The following is a 19,760-nucleotide window of genomic DNA, read 5'->3' as shown; positions in this document are numbered from 1 at the left end:
TTCCATGGAGTTACCGCCCTTTAATTATCTTCAACCTTTCAATTCATTTGCCTGCCCAGCCTGTCTTGCATTATAACAAGAGGTATGATTAAACTTGTTAATAAAAGATGAGCTCTCCCCATACTAAACTAGACAAAACTCCACAAATTGCCCCTCCCGAGCTCTTTTTTCGCTTGGCAGAGGGTTGCAGGAAAACATCACTGACGAAAACAGAGATTGGGAACCTGTTTTCGCTGGCAGAAGCATCACAGGCTGGTCAGATCTATGCACCCCGTGGGCCGGATTCAGCCCACGGGCCTTGAGTTTGACACCCCTGATAGAAAATAAATGCTTTTCTGTGCTTTTCCAAGTATTTCCACATGTTGCCATTCTTTTTTCATTTTTCATTATGGCAAATGCTTCACTTGCAGTTTTTCTGACTTTAATTTCCACCTCCCTCCCCCACATTTTTTTTCTCCATTTTTTGCAGTGAAGAATGCAAACATTGACCCGGGATTTTCAAAATAGAGTGTCTATTTTAAAAAAAAAAAAAGTTCTCTGCGGTGCAACACTGCATCCAAGTTCAGCCTTTATGCTAAGCCATGGTTTATTGAATAACCCATCTTGACTGGATTTTCACCATGACTAAGTCAAAATCAAACAAGCACATTTTTGTACACCGCAGCATGCAAACCAGGGGGTTCAACTGTAAAAAAAAAAAAAAGTTAAAAAGAGTCATATTGAAGGAGGGTCGTAGGAGGATCATAGAATAAAGAAGACATCCGATGATTGTATGAAAACTGCAGAGTAACTGAATGAATCCTTTGCATTTGCCTTTGGTATAGAAGATAGAGGACAGATAAGCAAGCTTATGCTGACTCCCTCAGGAAAGAAAATGAAATAGGTAACTTTAGGTAAGCAGAGAAGATATTCTAGGACATTTTGAGGAATTGTACACCAGCAGTACATCGGCTCCTGATAGGACTCATCCGAGAGCTCTCTAAGAACCTAAATTTGCCATTTCAACTTTAACAGAAAAGAAGTTAAATCCCTGAAAACAGGCTCAGTTCCAAAGACTCAATGTGATATGCAACAAAACCGATACCAGTTTTTTTTGCAAGGAGCCCAAGAGAAATCTAAAACGTTACGGGTCATCCAACCTCACATCTGATCAAGATAAATTGTTGGAAATCGTTTTGAAAAGGGGGGGAAATCCTTTAACTTATAGCTTACATGATTTTCCTTTGCTAAAGGAAAATCGGCACGGATTCTGAAAAGGTAAAACCTCCCTCACGAATCCCCCAGATGTGTTTTTTGAACATGACAAAAGGCAGCACGTGGGTGGATACATTGTCAATATTGCATAATTTTATTCTCAAAGAGCCTTTTATAAAATTCATCCTGAAAGGCTCTTGAGTAAACCAAGCAGAAATGGGATAAAAAGGAGGCACCCTTTCATGGGTTGTGAAGTGTTTAAAAGAAAGTTATTTCAAAAATGGAATAAGAGGCAATGTTCTTAGTGAAGTAAAATAAAAAGCTGAATGCCGGAAGATATTGAGACAGGTGCTTTTTAGAGGCTCTCAATATAAACAATGAGATGGCCAAATTTGCCGTGGATACCAAACATTATTAAGTGCACTAAAAACCCAACATTATGGCTAAAAGCCCCAGGTGGATCTAACTAATCTGTGTAAATGCCAATCAAATAACAAAGTTGGTTCAGTTTAACCATAAACTGCACGGTGAGGCTACCAAGCCTAACTTCACGATGTACACTGATGAGGTTTAAGCTGTCCCTCACAAACCAGAGAAGAGTTCTAGAAGTTGAAATGAATAGCTCAGTGAAGATCTCATTTCAGCAGGTGGGAGCAGTGAAAGGACAAAGCAGTGAAGTTTTAGAATAAAGAAAAGAAGATAATTTTGACACACAATAACTTGCAGAATTCAGAATGTGTCAATAGCTACTTACATGGATGGGTTGGAAAAGACAAATATTGTGAGCCATTAGTCAGTTTGGGTTGGGAGTAGCAACCTTCCATATGCTAAGAATTAATAGCAGGAAAGGGTTATATTTCATTTTCTGCTTTTGATCACCCCAGAATATCTGGTTGGCCAGTATGAGAAACAAACTTTTGGAGTGAGATGGACTTTGACCTGATTCAATAGGTCAGTTCTTACCATGTGATTGTTTCATTGATCTGGGAGACTGTCTGCATGTACATTCAAGAATAGATCCTACTGAATCTGATGGAGATCATTCTTGATGGAAAACACACGGAACCTGATATTTAGTTTTTTCTAACTTATTCCAACAGATTCCAAATAATAATAATTATGAAAATTCTGGGGCCAAATAAATAAGAGTTAAGCGGTTCTCCCCCTGTTGAGAGATTATTCCAAAGAAGGGACTTTTTAGTATCATTAATGATTTTTAAACCTTAATTTACATATAAGGTACACTTGAATCCTGGAAGCATATATACAAATGAAGCCAATTTTGCATTGCAAATTGCACTTCAGTGCATATTTTTCCAATAGAAAGCCTTATGGTACACATTATTGAATATTCCAGAATACAAGAATGTGTGAATAAATCAAAGGCCGATTCATAGGTATACAGACAAAGAAAAAGCCAACTCGATCGAAACAGATCTATAGCAATAGCAATAGCACTTAGACTTATATACCACTCTTATAGCCCTCTCTAAGCAGTTTATTGAATCAGCATATTGCCGCAACAATCTGGATCCTTATTTTACCGACCTTGGAAAGATGGAAGACTGAGTCAACCTTGAGAAGGTCAGAATCGAACTCCTGGAGTGAGCAGTGAATTAGCCTGCAGTACTGCATTCTAACCACTATGCCACTCCGGCTCCATATCACCTGATCTGAGAGGAATGGACCTGATTTTGAACTAACTCAAAAATCGTCACAGGGAGGTGTGTCCCAAAGGTGCTTTTTCAAAAGGCAACTGGAATCTCTTTGTTTTTCCTCGAAGATATTTAGCTTCTCATACTAGGATGAGAAATGACACATCTCAATGGAAAAACAAAGAAACTCCAGTTGCCTTTTGAAAAAGCGCCTTTGGGACAACCTTCCTTCTCTTTATCTAAAGCAGAGGTGGTATTCAGCAGGTTCTGACCAGTTCTGGAGAGCCGGTAGCAAACATTTTGAGTAGTTCAGAGAACCGGTAAATACCACCTCTGACTGGCCCTGCCCCCATCTATTCTCTGCCTCCCGAATCCCAGCTGATCGAGAGGAAATGGGGATTTTGCAATAACCTTCCCTTGGATTGGGGAGGTAATGGAGATTTTACAGTATCCTTCCCCTGCTACGCCCACCATGCCACGCCCACAAAACCAGTAGTAAAAAAAATTAAATCCCTGATCTAAACGCCATTGGGAAAAGTTGCAAAGTTCCAAAACAGACTCAATTAGAATGACCTAATGGAAGAAATTGAGGAGAGGTGAAATAACTTTATAAAATCCCAGTGCACTGTTTTTTCCTCCTTCAAGGAACAGTTGGGAAAAAAGTCATAGAGAGGTGCAAAGTTATTTTATGACACAGATGCTATGCCACTGCCACAGTTTAACCCACAGTATCACTACCCCATGAGGGAAATAAAGTAAGCCATCACCATAACAGAAATGGGACACTGTTCACTTTAAGGAATGACAATTTAAGCAGCCAAATAATGGTTTGCTGAAACAAAGGGGCAATATAAAATTTCTTGTCTTAGTCCAAGTACAGTACAATGCTAGATGTTGAACTTTAAAGGGGGGGGGGGTGAATTTAGGTCATAAAGTTACTTTTGATTTCATTGAGTCCAAACTGAAATGAATTTTAGTTCCTATAATTTCTCTTTTCTGTCACATTAACCGTTATAGGCTTTCAGTGGCTATATTCATTCTGGGCCCTCAGATCGCACAGTTCTGCTGCACAGCATGAGGCTTATGGTTGCAACTGAGCCCTGGACTGGGGCTAAGAAGGATAATACTGGGGGGAAATGGCATTCAACTGACCTTTGCTAGCAATAATCTGAAAAGGAATTTTGGCAGAAATAAACACACTGGCAGGGAGGATGGCTACGCTGTAGTCATTGCCCTGTTGCATTGTAAAAATTCCCTTTAAACATTCTGAACATCGGATTACACAGAGTTTCCCCAGGGGGTCATTTGTTTGTTTTGTTCTGTTTTAAAAGAAACAAAAGTTGAACCAAAGATTATTAGTTACCTCTACAGATTTATTTCTCAGAGGTCGACAAGTGAGTTTCCCTGTTTCTTTGTGAGCTCCATCATATAAGGATGCTGTGCCTCAGAGGAAATTCGGTCCTTTGTATTGGCTGAGATTGTGAAATGTGAAAGTCGTCACCTCTTGCTAAGCGCGAAGGCAAAAAGTATTGTTGGATGTAAACAATCCCTCCAGCATCCTCTCTCTCTTCCTTCTCTTTGCAGTGGCTTCTTGCTTGCCTGCTTTTTCTTCCTCCAGCCCAAATCACTCTCCTGTTTGTCCAACTAATGAGAGGAGAGCTCCCATTATTGGGTGAACTCTGCACACCGGTATCACATATTTGAACAATGAACTCAATCAAGCGTGTAACACATCCATAGAGGATTACAGGCATTCACACTGTTTACAAGAAAGTAGCATGTTCGGGAGAGGGATGCATGAAAGCAAAAGAATAATCCACCATAATTGACAAAACCAAGAATTAACTAAATACATCATCTCGGGGCTAGATGCGTTCTCCAGCAATAAATGAAGAACAATATAACGGCAATTATTTTTTTCCTTTCCATTTAGGCATGTGCTTCGAGTTTAAGAAAGGAATCAAGTAGGTTTGGAAATGAACTGCTTTAATCCCTATTAAGCATCATGCCTTAAAAGCCTTTTGTGTTTTTAGCTAATGTCACCTAATACACTGGAAATATTTTTAAATTTCTGCTCCCTTTGTTGAGCATCATTTATTTCACTATAGCTGCAGCTAATTAAGCCCACAATAAAGTTAGTGTCATTAATAACTCTTTTTAACAGAAGATTTACATCCCAGCCCAACCTCTTTATTTGGACATGATATAAGGCAGACTAATTTCAAGATTTACATTCAAACGACATGTTTCCAAGAAGAGATTTAATCTCAGCTTTGTTTTCATTCTTTTCATCCATGAATTAAAATCCACACATTTTGTCTCAGGATCAAGTGAAAAGCAGAACTATTCTAGGAGTGTAAAAAAAGTCTTTTTCCCCCTTTTTTTCTTTTTCTTCACTCCTGCAGCTGAATAAAACGCCTGCAGCAGCTGCAGACCTGCCCGTCCAGATGACATTGACACAGGCTCAGTACAGATCTTTTCTCACTTTTTTGAAATGGAAGCAAAAAGTATATATATATATATATATATGTATGTATGTATGTATGTATGTATGTATGTATGTATGTATATGTATATATGTATATATGTTGTGTTTGTGCTGATAAATAAATATAGGGAGACTATTATAGATCTATTTCAAGCTATATATATTATCCCAGCACTGCAGCTGTGGCGCAGCTGTTTTCCTATTCAGGAGGCATTTCTGTCTGCCCAGTAACTCTTTCTTAGCTTATGCGGCAACCAGTTTGCGTTAGGAAAAGGAAGGAGAATGGTGGGGATGAAAAGCAGAGCAAAGCATCAGGAGTATTTTGGGGTAGGGATGAAGTTTTTGGCCAAGCGAAATGTCCGTCAAGCACTCCTGTCCCATGTGGCCACACATGACTGCTTGGCTTTGGTGGCTGAACTCTTTTCACTACAGCTGGTGAGCCAACTCCTGCTGCCAAGCACCTGGGGTAAAATCATTCATTTCACTTTGAAATGCACAAAGAGGTAGGATTAAGCTAACCATTTATAAACTATGCCTTCTTTTCCCTCACTATTGCTCACACTTTGTGTGTTTGGAAAACACCACAATTTCACTTCGTTACCTTTGCAGCTGTCCATCAGATTCAGTGGTGGGTTCCGGATCCCAATGCAACCGGTACGTGCATGCGTACATACCACTCGTGATGCTCCACGATGCCTCCGCGACACTCCAGCTGCTCGGCGGAGGGTCGCGCAGACACCATACACTCCATGGCCATGTGCGGAAGCCCTGAAAACGTCAAATACCGGTAAGGAGTGTGGGCAGGTGGGTACCGTAACGGTACCTGGTGCTTCCGGCAGGCACCAGTACGCCCGTACTGGGGCGTACCGATCGTAACCCACCACTGATCAGATTCTAATGCTAGGAAACTCAGTGAGTGCACTTCGATTAGATTATGACTTTTGTACAGAGATGGGTTTCACATAATTTTGCCACCGGTTTGTTGCACACTGAAAATGTGCATGCTCACAGGTGCAGCTTTCACACATGCACAAGGCTTAGAAAATGTGGCTAAATAGGACAGCACAGTGGCGGGGTGGATGGCCATCTGCATGTCGCTAGTATCAGTTCGCCCAAACCAGCCTGAACTGGCTGAATACCACCACTGCTTTGTACCTCCTCTCTGTCAACTGGCTCCTGTTAGTCCTGATGCTCACATCAATTATCACATGGTGACTTCTGTGGGCTTCCAACATTCAAGGGTAAGAGTAGTAAGGATGATTACACTGCCAAATTGGAGAGATTTGGAAATGGAGAGAAAACCAGGCAATTTGGAGGCCTGAGGTCAGAGGTGGGAAACTATGGCCCTTTTATGACTCATGGATTGCAACTCCCAACACAACCTATAAAAAGGCCACAATTCCCCACCTCTCCCTTAGATCCATGAAATTGAAGAAGCAGAGACATTAGAAGAAGAGAAGCCTATGGTTCTTGAAACTTTGAGTGGAGGTGGGGAACTGAAGCTGAATAATGTCAAACAATTCAATAATCTCAGTGTGAAAAGGCAAGTAGAAATCTTGGAAAGAGAAACTAGTAGGAAAAGCAGCTCAGCTGGTTCAAAGTTTATAAAATACAATACTAAAAAAAAACCTGCAAAAAACTACAACTAGAGAGTGGGGGAGAGGGGGGGCAGCATGAGAGCCTAACATAGCTACATAAAGAGCTTAATATGAATCAGAAAACGGGACAGGACAAAAGATACATATAAGAGGTGGGAAGAAGGATCAACCACCAAAATACATTATGGATAGAGTGATAAAGATCAGAAGTGGGTTTCTACTGGTTTGGACCGATTCGACTAAGTAGGTAGTAACTCGGCCTGCCAAGCCCCAGAACAGGTTCTCTCAGCAGCACCATAGACGACGCCATCTTGGGGTTTTTTTTCTGTACGTGCACAGGATTTTTTTTAGTACTGTGCATGAGGTACCCAGTAGACAGTTTAAGGTTGAAGCTGTGGAGCTTTGAGGAAGTAACAACGGAGCCAGGTAGATTATCCTAGGCATCAATCACTCTATTGCTGAAGTTCTATTTTCTGCAATCGAGTTTGGAGCAGTTTACTTTGAGTTTGTATCTATTGTTTGCCCATGTATTGTTGTGGTTAAAGCTGAAGTAGTCATTGACAGGTAGGACATTGTAGCAGATAATTTTATGTACTGCACTTAGGTCAGACTGAAGGTGGTGTAAATCTAAGTTGTCTAAACCCAAAATTTCAAGCCTGGTGGTATAAAGTATTCTATTGTGAGCAGAGGAGTGGAGTACTCTTCTCGTGAAATACCTCTGGACCCGCTCAATTATATTAATGTCTGATATACAGTGTGGAATTCAGGCAATCGAGCTGTATTTGAGGATTGGTCTGGCAAAGGTTTTGTATGCCCTAGTTAGTAGTACAGTGTTACTGAAGAAGAAGCTTTGCAAAATTAGGTTAACAACTCTTAATGCCTTTTTGGCAAGGCTCTTACAGTGAACTCTGGGGCTTAGATCATTAGAGATGAGTACTCCTAGGTGCTTGACAGAGTGAGGGTCATCTATGAAGTCACATCCACCCAGCTTGCATTTGGTGTTCTGATTTTTGTTGTCAAGGTGTAAGACAGAGCATTTGTTAGTTGAGATATAGACCTGGAAAGTCTGTGATTTTCTACCTGCTACCTTGTTTTAATTTCCTTATTAGTCTGCTGAGCCTTCACTATCTGGTGTTGGCTTTGTCCTGGTGAGTGATTGTCCTTTTTTTTTCTGTCCTGCAGAATTAAGGGGGCATTATTTGAATGCAGGAATAGCCATAGCAATAGCAGTTGGACTTATATATGGCTCCATAGTGCTTTACAGCACTTTTAAATGGTTTACAAATCTCAACATATTACCCCCAACTATCTGGGTCATCAATTTATGGACCTTGGAAGGATGGAATACTAAGTCAACCTTCAGCCGATCAGGATCGAACTCCTGACAGTGGGCACAATTAGTCCGCAATACTGCATTCTAACCACTGCACCACCACAGCTCAATGGGTCTCATGATATTTTGTAAAATAGGAAGTGTAGCTAGGGTCCTCATTGTGTCTCTGAGGTCCTGATTGTGTCTCTGAGGTTTAGTGTGTGTCTCTTACCTTGTTTCTAAGGTCCTTGGTGGTATCCTTCACTTCTTCTTTGCACCACACCTAAAAGAAAAGGTTTAGAGATCTGGCTACTCCTGAAGATGACAACACATTAACAAGGAACAAAGAAATGGGCTAATGTATTCCTTTGGGGGCTCAATCTTCACTAAAAAGGAGCAAGTGGAAGGGCATGACAGAAGCTAACAATTGACAGAAATGTAGTCAGGGAATAGTTATTTAATTTGAATGAGGAATATCATGCAGGAAAAGGTCATGACCTGTTCTCAGAGGGCAGGATATGAAATAACTTAAGCATCAAGGAGTCAGATTCCAGTTGAATGTTAGGAGCATTTCTAATAGGAAGGGAATTCAGCAGTGAAAGCAGATACTCATAGTTCAGGGGCTACGTGGATACTTTATTTAAATTCTTATATGGTCGGACATAATGAAATCTATTTTGCCCTAGCATCAAAGTAGCATGATCTAGAATGTTTGGTGGCCTACATTTGGCTAGGAGGAAAGAGCCAGCTTTTATTTTATTTTTTTAAATTTATATGCCACCCTTCTCACTATCAAGCACCTCTGAGTGGCTTGCAACATCAAGCATGCAAAATTGAAAACATAAAAAATATTACACATTAAAATATGAATATTGGTGGCCATTCATTTTCTTTATATTGTGCAAAAAAGAAAAAGATTGGCCTTCCCTTGGAATGATGCCAGAACTCATTGCTATTATCTTCTTTGTTCTTAGTATGACCGCCTGACCATGCAAAGTTCAGATGACCAAGGGATGGGCTCATCCTAAGAAACAGAAACATATCAGCAGTTTGATTGTAAACAAGTTCCTTTTCAATTCTATGCAGAATTTACATTAGAATTGGGTGGCCAATAAATACTCTAACAACAACCACCAAGCATGGAGCCTGCTGTCACCTACGAGGCAAGGCGCTTCTTCATTTCCAGTGAGATTTTGGTTATTCCCTGGAAAGAGGCAATCATTTTGTGGAGTGGTGCCCACCTTTATGAAACATTGCCCCCACCCCACCCCACCCCTGACATTAGGTCAGCTCCATCCCTTTTGATGTTCCAGAATTCCCTCAAAATCTGGTTATGACATGAGGCCTGGATTCCCAGGGAAGCAGAGGCTGGTTTAGATGGTTGTGTGACTCTCCCCAGCACCCCATTTTGGGCCTAGCAGGCCTCCCTGCAGCCTCCTGGAACCAAAAACAGGTCACGGGGGGAACGTCCCGCTGCACTCCCTCCGCCCCCCATGTATGTGCATGTGACCGCCAACCCCCTGCACATGCACACACATCTTCCGCATGCACCCCACATGCATGTGCGACAGAGACCCGAAAATCAGCTGTCCAGCAGGAGGCGCGCACTATGCGCGGTAGAGCTGAGCCGGGGCAACAGCTCACATGCCTGCAGAGAGGGCTATGCATGCCATAGGTTCGCCATCACGAGGCTAAGGGCCTCAGCCAATCGAAGTAGCATGGATAACCTACCCCTAAGAAATTCAGTTCCTTTTGGATGTCTACGCCATACTGCCTACCCATATATTTATGCTGTCAAATAACAATTAAGGTTTATCACATAGTCAGTCAGATGTTTAGACTGGCTTTGATACCCACCTTTTGAGTCCTTCCCGAGGATTATTGTTATTATTATCTTTTCACAATAATGTGAAGTCACAACTCCCTGTTCCTTTGCTGGTATTGGCCTTCATATGCATTGTGTTCTTCCCCAAAACCTAGGATATCACAATATATTGGTGTAGTATATGTACAAATCCACACACTATAGTCTTTTGCAATTGACAGATGGAAATTTTATCAATGTGCAGATTTCATTAGTACCATCCAGGGGTGAAATTCAGCAGGTTCTGACAGGTTCTGGAGAACTGGTAGCAGAAATTTTGAGTAGTTCGGAGAACCAGCAAATACCACCTCTGGCTGGCCCCAGAGTGGGGTGGGAATGGAGATTGTGCAATATCCTTCCCCAAGGAGTGGAGAGGGAGTGGGGATTTTGCAGTATTCTTCCCCTGGAGTGGAGTGGAAACAGAGATTTTACCGTATCCTTCCCCTGCCACGCCCACCAACCCACTGAACCAGCAGTAAAAAAAATTGAATTTCACCATTGGTACCATGCAAGATTTTTTGCTATGGCACCCATAACAGTTGCTATCACCAAGGCCAGTTTATCCCATGATGGTTTCTGAGCGCCTCAATTCCTTGTCTCCTATTCTACTGTCCCCTGTTATTGCCACATCAATTATCTGCACTTTGTTCCTCTTTTTCTTCTTTATTAAATTAGTAATATTAAATAATACATATATGAAAAGTGTAGGGGTATTACATAGTAATAACATTTCTTCTGCCTGAAAATTGGGCAGAATCAAACCTGGCTATGCTTTGCTATAATATAAGGAAGAGTTCCAATATATTATCCGTGAAACAGAATGACTCCTGAAGTGATCTCTGCGGTGCATACAGGTCAAACATTTCCTACACTGAAGAAATGTAGACAAAGCTTTCTTGTAGACAAAGCCCAGCATGAAACTCAGCCACACTCCTGGGTAGCTGAACAACAGAGAGCACTAGGCACGGCAAGCCTACAACACACACACACACAACATTATCTCCCACAGATATGCTTGTGATCACCTTCACAAGACAGCCAACAACTCACTGCAAAATGTTGATTCAGGCACAATCCCTGGATTCGTCCTTGCGCTGCAACTATTTTCTCAAGTCTTTTCCAGAAATTCCAAATAAATGTTCCATATAACTACAATGGGATGTTCTCTTCCTGAGGTTGTAGAAGAAAAAAACAGCAAACATATGATGCAGAAGTTGCGTGATGTGAGCCTCAGGTCCCTCAGGACTCTATTGATTGTTGAGCCCGTTGCCAATTTTTCAACTCCCCCCAAAACATTCTGAAGTAGTTTGTTGTTTTTAAAAAAATAGTCCCCGTGGATTTTACTCCGTTAGTCATTGCCGAAGGGGTGGGCTTCAAAAATTTCAGCAACAGGTTTTCTCCCCGATTGCTGGGTGGGTATGGCCTAGTTGGCCTCTTGCACTATGGCAGAGGGGCCGTTTTCGCCTTCCCCAGGCTCCAGAGGCTTTCCTCGAGCCTCTGGGAGGGCAAAAAGTGCCTCCCCTGGGCTCTGGAGGTTCTCTTCCAGAGCTTCCAGGAGGCCTGTTTTTCCCACTCCGCATGGGTCCTGCACTTACCTCACATCCAAAACGGCCATGTGGAGACTCCTGGGAGGGGAGGGGTGGGCAGCGCCAGCCAGGGGTGGGATTTGGAGATTCTCCAAACCAGCCATAATGCTAGGTACAGGTTCTCCTGAACCCGGGAAAACCCATAGCACCCCACCCCTGTTGCCAACTATAGGGGCAGTGCTCATCTCAATTGAGCCAGCGCTGTCCAAAGACACTTCCATGGTCATGTGCCCAGAGTGACATTTGTTGTGGGAACAGTTAATTCATAGCAAAATACTTTTGGAAGAGACATTAGAAGGGAGATAAGTAGGCAAGAAAGCAGAGGAAGATTCTGTGTAAAAGCAGTTATCACATAGTATATTAGCAAAGAAGTAGGAGGGATGGTTGCTTTATAAAATAAAATATGCTAGGTTTCATTCCCATGTGTTTCTCCATGTATCTTTTGATAGGTGTGGGCATACAGCCATATCCATGCTTGCATGGATAGTGAGTGAGTAAAAAAACATAGAAGATCTCATTCATCAGTGGTAGAAAGGAAAATGTAACTGCTACATCCTTAGGATCACTTGCATTCATATTTTCCATTGGAACCTAATGGTCAACATTTTTACACACTTAGTTTAAAATGTCTATCTTTTGGCTTCTGGAGGAGAAGCATCTTAATGTATGGAAAACTCTAACTCTCATAAGGGTTCCCGCACTACTATCTGATCCCTACTGGAGGATATGCTTGAATCATGAAAGTTGCAAAATGTGCAGAATAGTGGTGGGTTTCAAAAATTTTTAAAACCTCTTCTGTAGGTGTGGCCTGTTTTGTGGGAGTGGCTTGCCGGCCATGTGCCCGGGTGGGAGTGGCTTGGCAGTCATGTGACTGGGTGGGCATGGCCAACTTGTAAAATGTGGTGAAACTCACTTAACAACACTCTTGCTTAGCAACCAAAATGTTGGCTCAGAAACTATGGCATTTGAAGCACGCAAGTCTTAAAGCTGTCAAGTTACAAGACACTTGCATCCCTAACCCTTTAGAAAAAAAAACCTAGGGGTGTTCAAACTTGATAGCTTTAAGACTTGTGGACTTCAACTCCCAGAATTCCTCCTCCAGTCATGTTGGCTCAGGAACTCTGGCATTGAAGTGTGCAAGTCTTAAAGCTGTCAAGTTACAAGACCCTTGCACCCCTAACCCTTTAGAAAAAAAACCTCAGGGGTGTTCAAACTTGACAGCTTTAAGACTTTAGGGTTTAGATAGGACTCTTAGGGGTGGGCAGGGCGATTGGTGAGCGAGCCAGGGAGCTGGAACCAGTTCTAAATGGCACAGTAGATTTGTGGAACCTCTTCTAGAACTGGCAGGAACCCACCCATGGTGCAGAAGCTAATACAGGTTGTCCTTGGCTTATTGATCACAATTGAGCCCAATATTTCCATTGCTAAACAAGATAGTTCTTAAGTTAGTTTTGCCCTGTTTTATTATATTTCTTGCCACAATTGTTATATGAATCACTGTAAATCATTAACACAATTGTTAAGTGAATTCGGCTTCCCTGTTGACCTCGCTTGTCAGAAGGTCAAAGAAGATGATCACACAAACTCAGGACGCTGCAACCATAATAAATATATGCTAGTTGTACCAAGCCACATTTTGATTATGTGGCCATGGGGTATGCAGCAATGGTCATAAGCATGAAAATGGTCCTAAGTCATTTTTTTTCAGCACTGCTATAACTTTGAATGGTCACTAAATGAACGGTTGTAAGTCAGGAACTACCTGTAGTGCCACGGGGAATACTACATGAGAAAAAAAGAGACACAGCAAATGGTTCTATGAACAAACGTTTGCACTGCTCACAATTCTGGAGGCATCCTCTTCAAGAGGATGGCGCAGTGCTTAGAGTACAGTACTGCAGGATACTTCAGCTAACTGCCACTGCAGTTTGGCAGTTCAAATCTCACCAGCTCAGCCTTCCATCCTTTCGAGCAGTGACGTGCAGTCAAGGGAGGCAGGGGAGGCACAGCCTCTTAAAAAGCGCCCTCTACTATGAGGCAGGAGAACTGCATGCCTCATCTAGTCTGACTTTAGGCGTTTTATGATCACTTGAGCAGAGTTAAGCAAGGGTTAAAAGCCTAAAAATTCCTGATGTAGGTGAGGCACGCAGTTCTCCTGCCTCATAGTAGAGGGCGCTCGTTTGGGTGGGGCTTCTTCAGAGGACCCGGGGCAAGAGCAGAGTTGAAATCCTCTCTGAAACAGCTGGAAAAGGTACGTATGGGTCGGAGGGAGGGGGAGGAATTCAAACTTCAAAGTGTAGCTTGATTGTAGGCAGAGCCACGTTGCCTTTTCAAACCTGTAATCAGTGAAGCTGGGCTGGATCCTTCTGGGGCTGGGGGAAAGTGTGTGTAGTCCAATCCAATTTCTGTGTGTGTGTGTGTTTGAGAGAGGGGGGAGGGAGGGAGGGAGGGAGGGAGGAAGGAGGGGAAGGGAGAAGAAAAAGAAAAAGAAAGAAGGAATCTTCTTTCGCAAAGGAGGAAAACAAATGCTGTCACTTTAAATCGGAACTGAGCATGCCTCGCTGTGGAATTCTGGGAGTTGAAGGCCACAAGTCTAAAAAAAATTGAAACCCACCACTGGGTCAGTGCCTCACCAGCCATAAACCTCACCGCATGTCACTGCTTCCGAGGTGGGTAAAATGAGGACGCAGATTGTTGGGGGTAAGATGCTGACTCTGTAAACCACTTAGAGAGGGCTGTAAAAGCATTAAGAAGCGGTATGTAAGTCTAAATGCTATTGCTGTTGCTATTCAAGACAGCGGTTTGTTTGGATTTTAAAAACAAAGAGACTGGAAGTCCAGTGTTTTTAGCTCATAAATCCCAATCAATGTGTCAAAAAACCATCTTTCTCATTTCAGACCTCCCAAACTCAAGACTGAGTTCATGTCCACCCAACTTGTGAGATCTTGTGGGAGGTCCAGGTATCATAAGAGAAGCAAAAAAGACTTGTGGCAACTAGTAGAAGGATACCCTGGGGAAACAAATCAATGAAGAGGATTACTTTGACTAGCTAGTTGTGCATGAGGTGTCTATGTGAGCTTGTTGGAGTGTTCATTGGAAAATCACACAAGAAATCTCGCTTCAATGGTAATTACTTACACACACACATACCCACACACTATATGTTAAAGGTTCCCCTGCACATGCATGCTAGGTATTTCTGGCTCTAGAGGGCGGTGCTTATCTGTTTCAAAGCCAAAGAGCCAGCATTGTCCGAAGGCGTCTCCATGATCATGTGGCCAACATGACTCAATGCCAAAGGGACACAGAGCATTGTTACCTTCCCACCAAAGTGGTCCCTATTTTTCTACTTGCATTTTTTTACGTGGTTTTGAACTGCTAGGTTGGCACAAGTAAGATGGGACAACTAACGGGTGCTCACTCCGTTATGCAGTGCTAGGGATTCAAGCCGCCGAACTGATGACCTTCTGATCGACAAGCTCAGCATCTTAGCTACTGAACCACCGCGTCTCTGTTAAAGACATAACTCTGGACAAATGACCTCTAATTCCTCTCCCCAAAGAAAACTCCAAAAGATTCTGTAACCAGACAAAGTTAACATAATATTACTCACTACAAAACAAAAATCTGAAGCACCATGCAACAAATTCACAAACAAGGCTTATTTTCTTTGGGATTTCCTAGTGTCTGGGGGGAAAGCCTGCTTTTAACAAGCTCCTCCTGGAAAACCAAAATTTTCTGGGCCTTCTGATGGAGAGGAGAGGCTGTTCTGAGATCCTTTTTGGTATCAAATGAGAAGACCACTGCATTTGCAAATGAAAAAAAATGAGCAAGGAGGTGGAAAATAAATAGTTGCATTAAGGTTAACTAGTCCTATACAGGTAGCCCTTGACGTACAGACATTTGTTTAGTGACTCTTCAAAGACACAGCATTCCCACGTTTGTGTGATTGAAATTCAGGCACTAGGCAAATATATGTGATGGTTGCAGCACCTCAGGATCACGTGATCACCATTTGCGACATTCTCCTGCAGCTTCTGACAAGCGAAGCCAATGGGGTTAAGCCAGGTTAAGGTTTAATGACTCCATGGTTGACTTAATGGCAGTGATTCACTTATTAGCAAAAAAAGATCATAGGTCATAAACTCGGGCCCAACTCATTTAACAGCTGCCTTGCTTAGCAACAGACTTGTGGTGGTAACTCAAACATTACTGTAGCTCCCCACTGTCAACGAATCTCTTAACTAGTGTTCAACTGGTTTCCATTTTACTTTGCCCAAATGGAAGAGAGGGCTGGTGGGAGCAGAATAAGAGAGCCCATGTGCTTGGCTAACCTCAAACGAGGCATGCATAATACACTAGGTTGCCACTTAGTAAGCTTGGCATCTTTATTGACGTGAAAATTTATCTGTGCCATGCCCAAAAATAAGTCTCTGACTACTCGCTTGCTTGCTTGCTGATACTGCAGTTGAATTCATTACACCCGTACTTCCAGAAGCTTCATCAAATGGGCCGGCTAGTCATGGGAGAATTTTGAAAACGATGCTCTCTTTTAGACCTTACCCAGTGGTAATATATACACCGAGCTTCAATCTCAACCATTATCGCACACCGTCTCTCTCCCCCCACACACACACACACCTTTTATAATAATCCATTAAATGCTTTCAACTATGGAGAAAGAATGGCAACCTGTAGATCTGAATGGTGCCCAGATGACCTATAAAATACATACTGCTTTGCTGCCTGAGTTGTTACAGCTCTCATCTCTAATGGATGGTATTGTTATTTTACCATCTAGACAACCATACACATCAATTATGTATCTTTCTATGCTGTGATTCCTTTTCCCCCTAAATATACAATACAATACAATAGTAGAGTTGGAAGGGACCTTGGAGGCCTTCTAGTCCAACCCCCTGCCTAGGCAGGAAACCCTATACCGTTTCAGACAAATAGCTATCCAACATCTTCTTAAAGACTTCCAGTGTTGGGGCATTCACAACTTCTGGAGGCAACTTCTGTTCCACTGATTAATTGTTCTCACTGTCAGGAAATTTCTCCTCAGTTCTAAGTTGCTTCTCTCCTTGATTAGTTTCCACCCATTGCTTCTTGTTCTACCCTCAGGTGCTTTGGAGAATAGTTTGACTCCCTCTTCTTTGTGGCAACCTCTGAGATATTGGAATAATGCTATCATATCTTTTTTTTTTAAAAAAAAATGAGGGAGATAAGGTTTCAACTCTGAATTCTGCTTTTAACAGAATAACAGAGTTGGAAGGGACCTTGGAGGTCTTGTAGTCCAATCCCCTGATCAAGCAGGAAACACTATAAACCCTATAGGAAACCCTATAACAGTGTTAGAGGAAACCTTATAACAGTGTTATAAGAAACCCTATAACAGTGTTAGAGGAAACCTTATAACAGTGTTAGAGGAAACCCTATAACAGTGTTAGAGGAAACCTTATAACAGTGATGGTGAACCTTTTAGGCATAGAGTGCCCAAACTGGAAGGCATACACGCTAGAGCACCCGACCGACCAGCTGGCCGGCACGCATGCGCGTGTCGGAAATCCAAAGACCAGCTGGCTGAACTGGGGTGACGATACACGTGCCCACAGAGAGGGCTGTGTGTGCCACCTTTGGCATGTGTGCCATAGGTTTGCCATCACGGCCCTACACCATTTCAGACAAATGGCTGTTCAATCTCTTCATAAAAACCTCAGGTGTTGGAGCACCCATCCTTAAGAAGGAAGGATTTTTAATTCTTCCCAAACATGTAGAATTCTTTCATTCTTCATGTTTGGGAAACAGCATTTGAGTCTTGTATTTAAGAAGGATTTGTTATTTCATGGCAAATTCTAGACCATGATAAATTTTTCAATCTCTAAGAAGTTGAAGCCAGTCTTTCCAAGTCTCATTTGGAATAAAATGGCTAAAGGTGCCACATCTGGACTAGGTGTCCTTTTTTTTTTTGCATCTGCATGGTTTATTTGGGTAAAACAAACCACTTTTTAATACTTATCAAACTAAATTTGGGATTACAAATGTTATGTACTGTGATTGCTTCAAAATAATGGCCTACGGCAGGGGTGTCAAACCTGCGTTGTCATGTTGTCATCACATGACGTCTCGTGACTTTTTTCCCCTTTGCTAAAATGGGGGTGGGCATGGGCAGCATGTGACACATCCGGCCCATATGCTGCGAGCTTGACACCCCTGGCCTACAGGGTGAGAATCCTACAACCTGGAGTGAACACAGTTCCTCTCAGTTATTTATAATGCAGTCTCCCCGCCATTTTTCTCTTATATTTCCACAATATGAGAGAAAAATGAGGAAAATGAGACTTTTTTGAAGAAACAATCAAACAGAAAACATGGACTGGTGTCATAATTGACATTTTGGTAAATATTTTTTGAGGTGAATTTTTAAAATAAAATATTGTATACCATTTAAATAATAGTAAACAGTTAAATCAAACAGAATCAACTATTTCCCCAATGTTGAGGCCTGGTTTATGCATCTTTCTCTAATACATAGGTATATGTTTTTATATGCATTTTGTAGCATTCTTTCTTTATGAAAATTTATCCTTTCTTCATGTCCTCAGTGCAATCCTTCAATACATTTTTCTAATGTGTTATTTTTTTCAGATCTTTTAAAAATGTAAATATTCCTAACATACCCTTAAAAATAGAGGTCTTCGAACTTGGCAACTGACTTGTGGACTTCAACTCCCAGAATTTTCCAGCCAGCTTTGTTTGGGGACCCCTGCTTAAAAATAATACAAGAACTCCCAACATGATGGATTATTCTAATCTACCATTCAAAAAATACAATCTGGGGGTGCATCTTAAATCAAAGGAGATGGATGCTAATATATTCTTTCCAGTGCTACTCCTTGTGCTGTGGAAACAGTTATTTTATCAGATTGAGTAATTCAACATCAAAAAAGGAGTTTTGAGCTCTGTTTTGATCACCTGAGACATGCCCTATGGTTCTTATAAACCTTAATAATAAAACGTAACTAGAACAAATATCAGAATAGAAGTTCTCTCTTCTGATAAAATGCCAGGACCTATATACACTTACCAGAGTCCCTGACCTTATAGCTTTTTGCAGAAAAAAATATCAAATTCTATCTCTGTGATACTTTAAAGTAGAATTTCTTAATCTTGGCAACTTGAAGATGTGTGGACAAGGGACATCAAATCCCAGAATTCCTTTGCCAGCAAGTAAGCTGGCTGGAGAATTCTGGGAGTTGAAGTCCATTCAACTTCAAATTGCCAAGATCTCCAACCCTGACAACTTTATGAGTTGTGGACTTTAACGCCCAGAATTCTTCAGCCAGCATGCACTGGCTGAGGAATTCTGGGAGTTGAAGTCCACAAGTTGTAAAGTTGCCAAGGCTGGAAACCCCTGATTTAAAGACTAACCAATATGTTATTATAACATCCATGTTGATAATCCCAAGTCTGTTGGAGGGGAGAGAGGGGGAGGGAGAAGGGGAGGGAGGGAGGGAGGGAGGGAGATTACAAGGCCAGGCATTGGTTGAATACCAATGCAATATTCATGTCAAACAGTAAATATTATTTTGTTAATCATTACAATCTGTCTCTCTCTTTGCTTTTCAAATGCATCTGTGTTTAATATTACACCCTCCTTCTCCCACTCACAGAAATATTTTTTTAGTAGTTATACCTTTTTCATGACTATGATCCACAGAAGCCTGTGTAGTAATAGATAGCCTATAAGGTGTTGCATATCCCTTTGACATCCATTAAAATAGCTAATTATTTTCAAACTTCTTTTGACTGAAGAGAATTTGCAGCCAAAACTAGCCACCAAAATCCCATATATTTACGCAGATGAACAAGAAGGCAATTTTAGTTCATTTTTTAAAAAGTTGAGACCAAACTACCACTGAAAATTAGCAAATATATCCTCTGCTACATTTAACACACAATTTCCCACAAATTATTTTCTGAATTCCCTAATCCCTAAAGCATCAGCCCTATTGTTACAAATTAATTAAATGGGAAAGGCCTAACCTAAACTACTGCCA

General features: G+C 41.7%; 1 long non-coding RNA gene across 1 annotated transcript in view; it reads right to left on the bottom strand.

The window, feature by feature from the left end:
• LOC309389172 overlaps positions 1 to 11,259 on the bottom strand; it is a 46,689-nt gene extending 35,430 nt beyond the window's left edge. The window contains exons 1-2 of the long non-coding RNA XR_014174908.1: positions 11,162 to 11,259; positions 8,480 to 8,530 (exon numbers count right to left, since the gene is read on the bottom strand). This is a non-coding gene — a long non-coding RNA (uncharacterized lncRNA). The remainder of the gene's footprint in view (positions 1 to 8,479; positions 8,531 to 11,161) is intronic.
• Positions 11,260 to 19,760: the final 8,501 nt, after the last annotated feature.

This window comes from Natrix helvetica (genome assembly GCF_964273705.1).
Source record: "Natrix helvetica genome assembly, chromosome: 3".
Taxonomy (NCBI): Eukaryota; Metazoa; Chordata; class Lepidosauria; order Squamata; family Natricidae; genus Natrix; species Natrix helvetica.
This window is presented reverse-complemented; position numbering and strand designations above follow the sequence as displayed.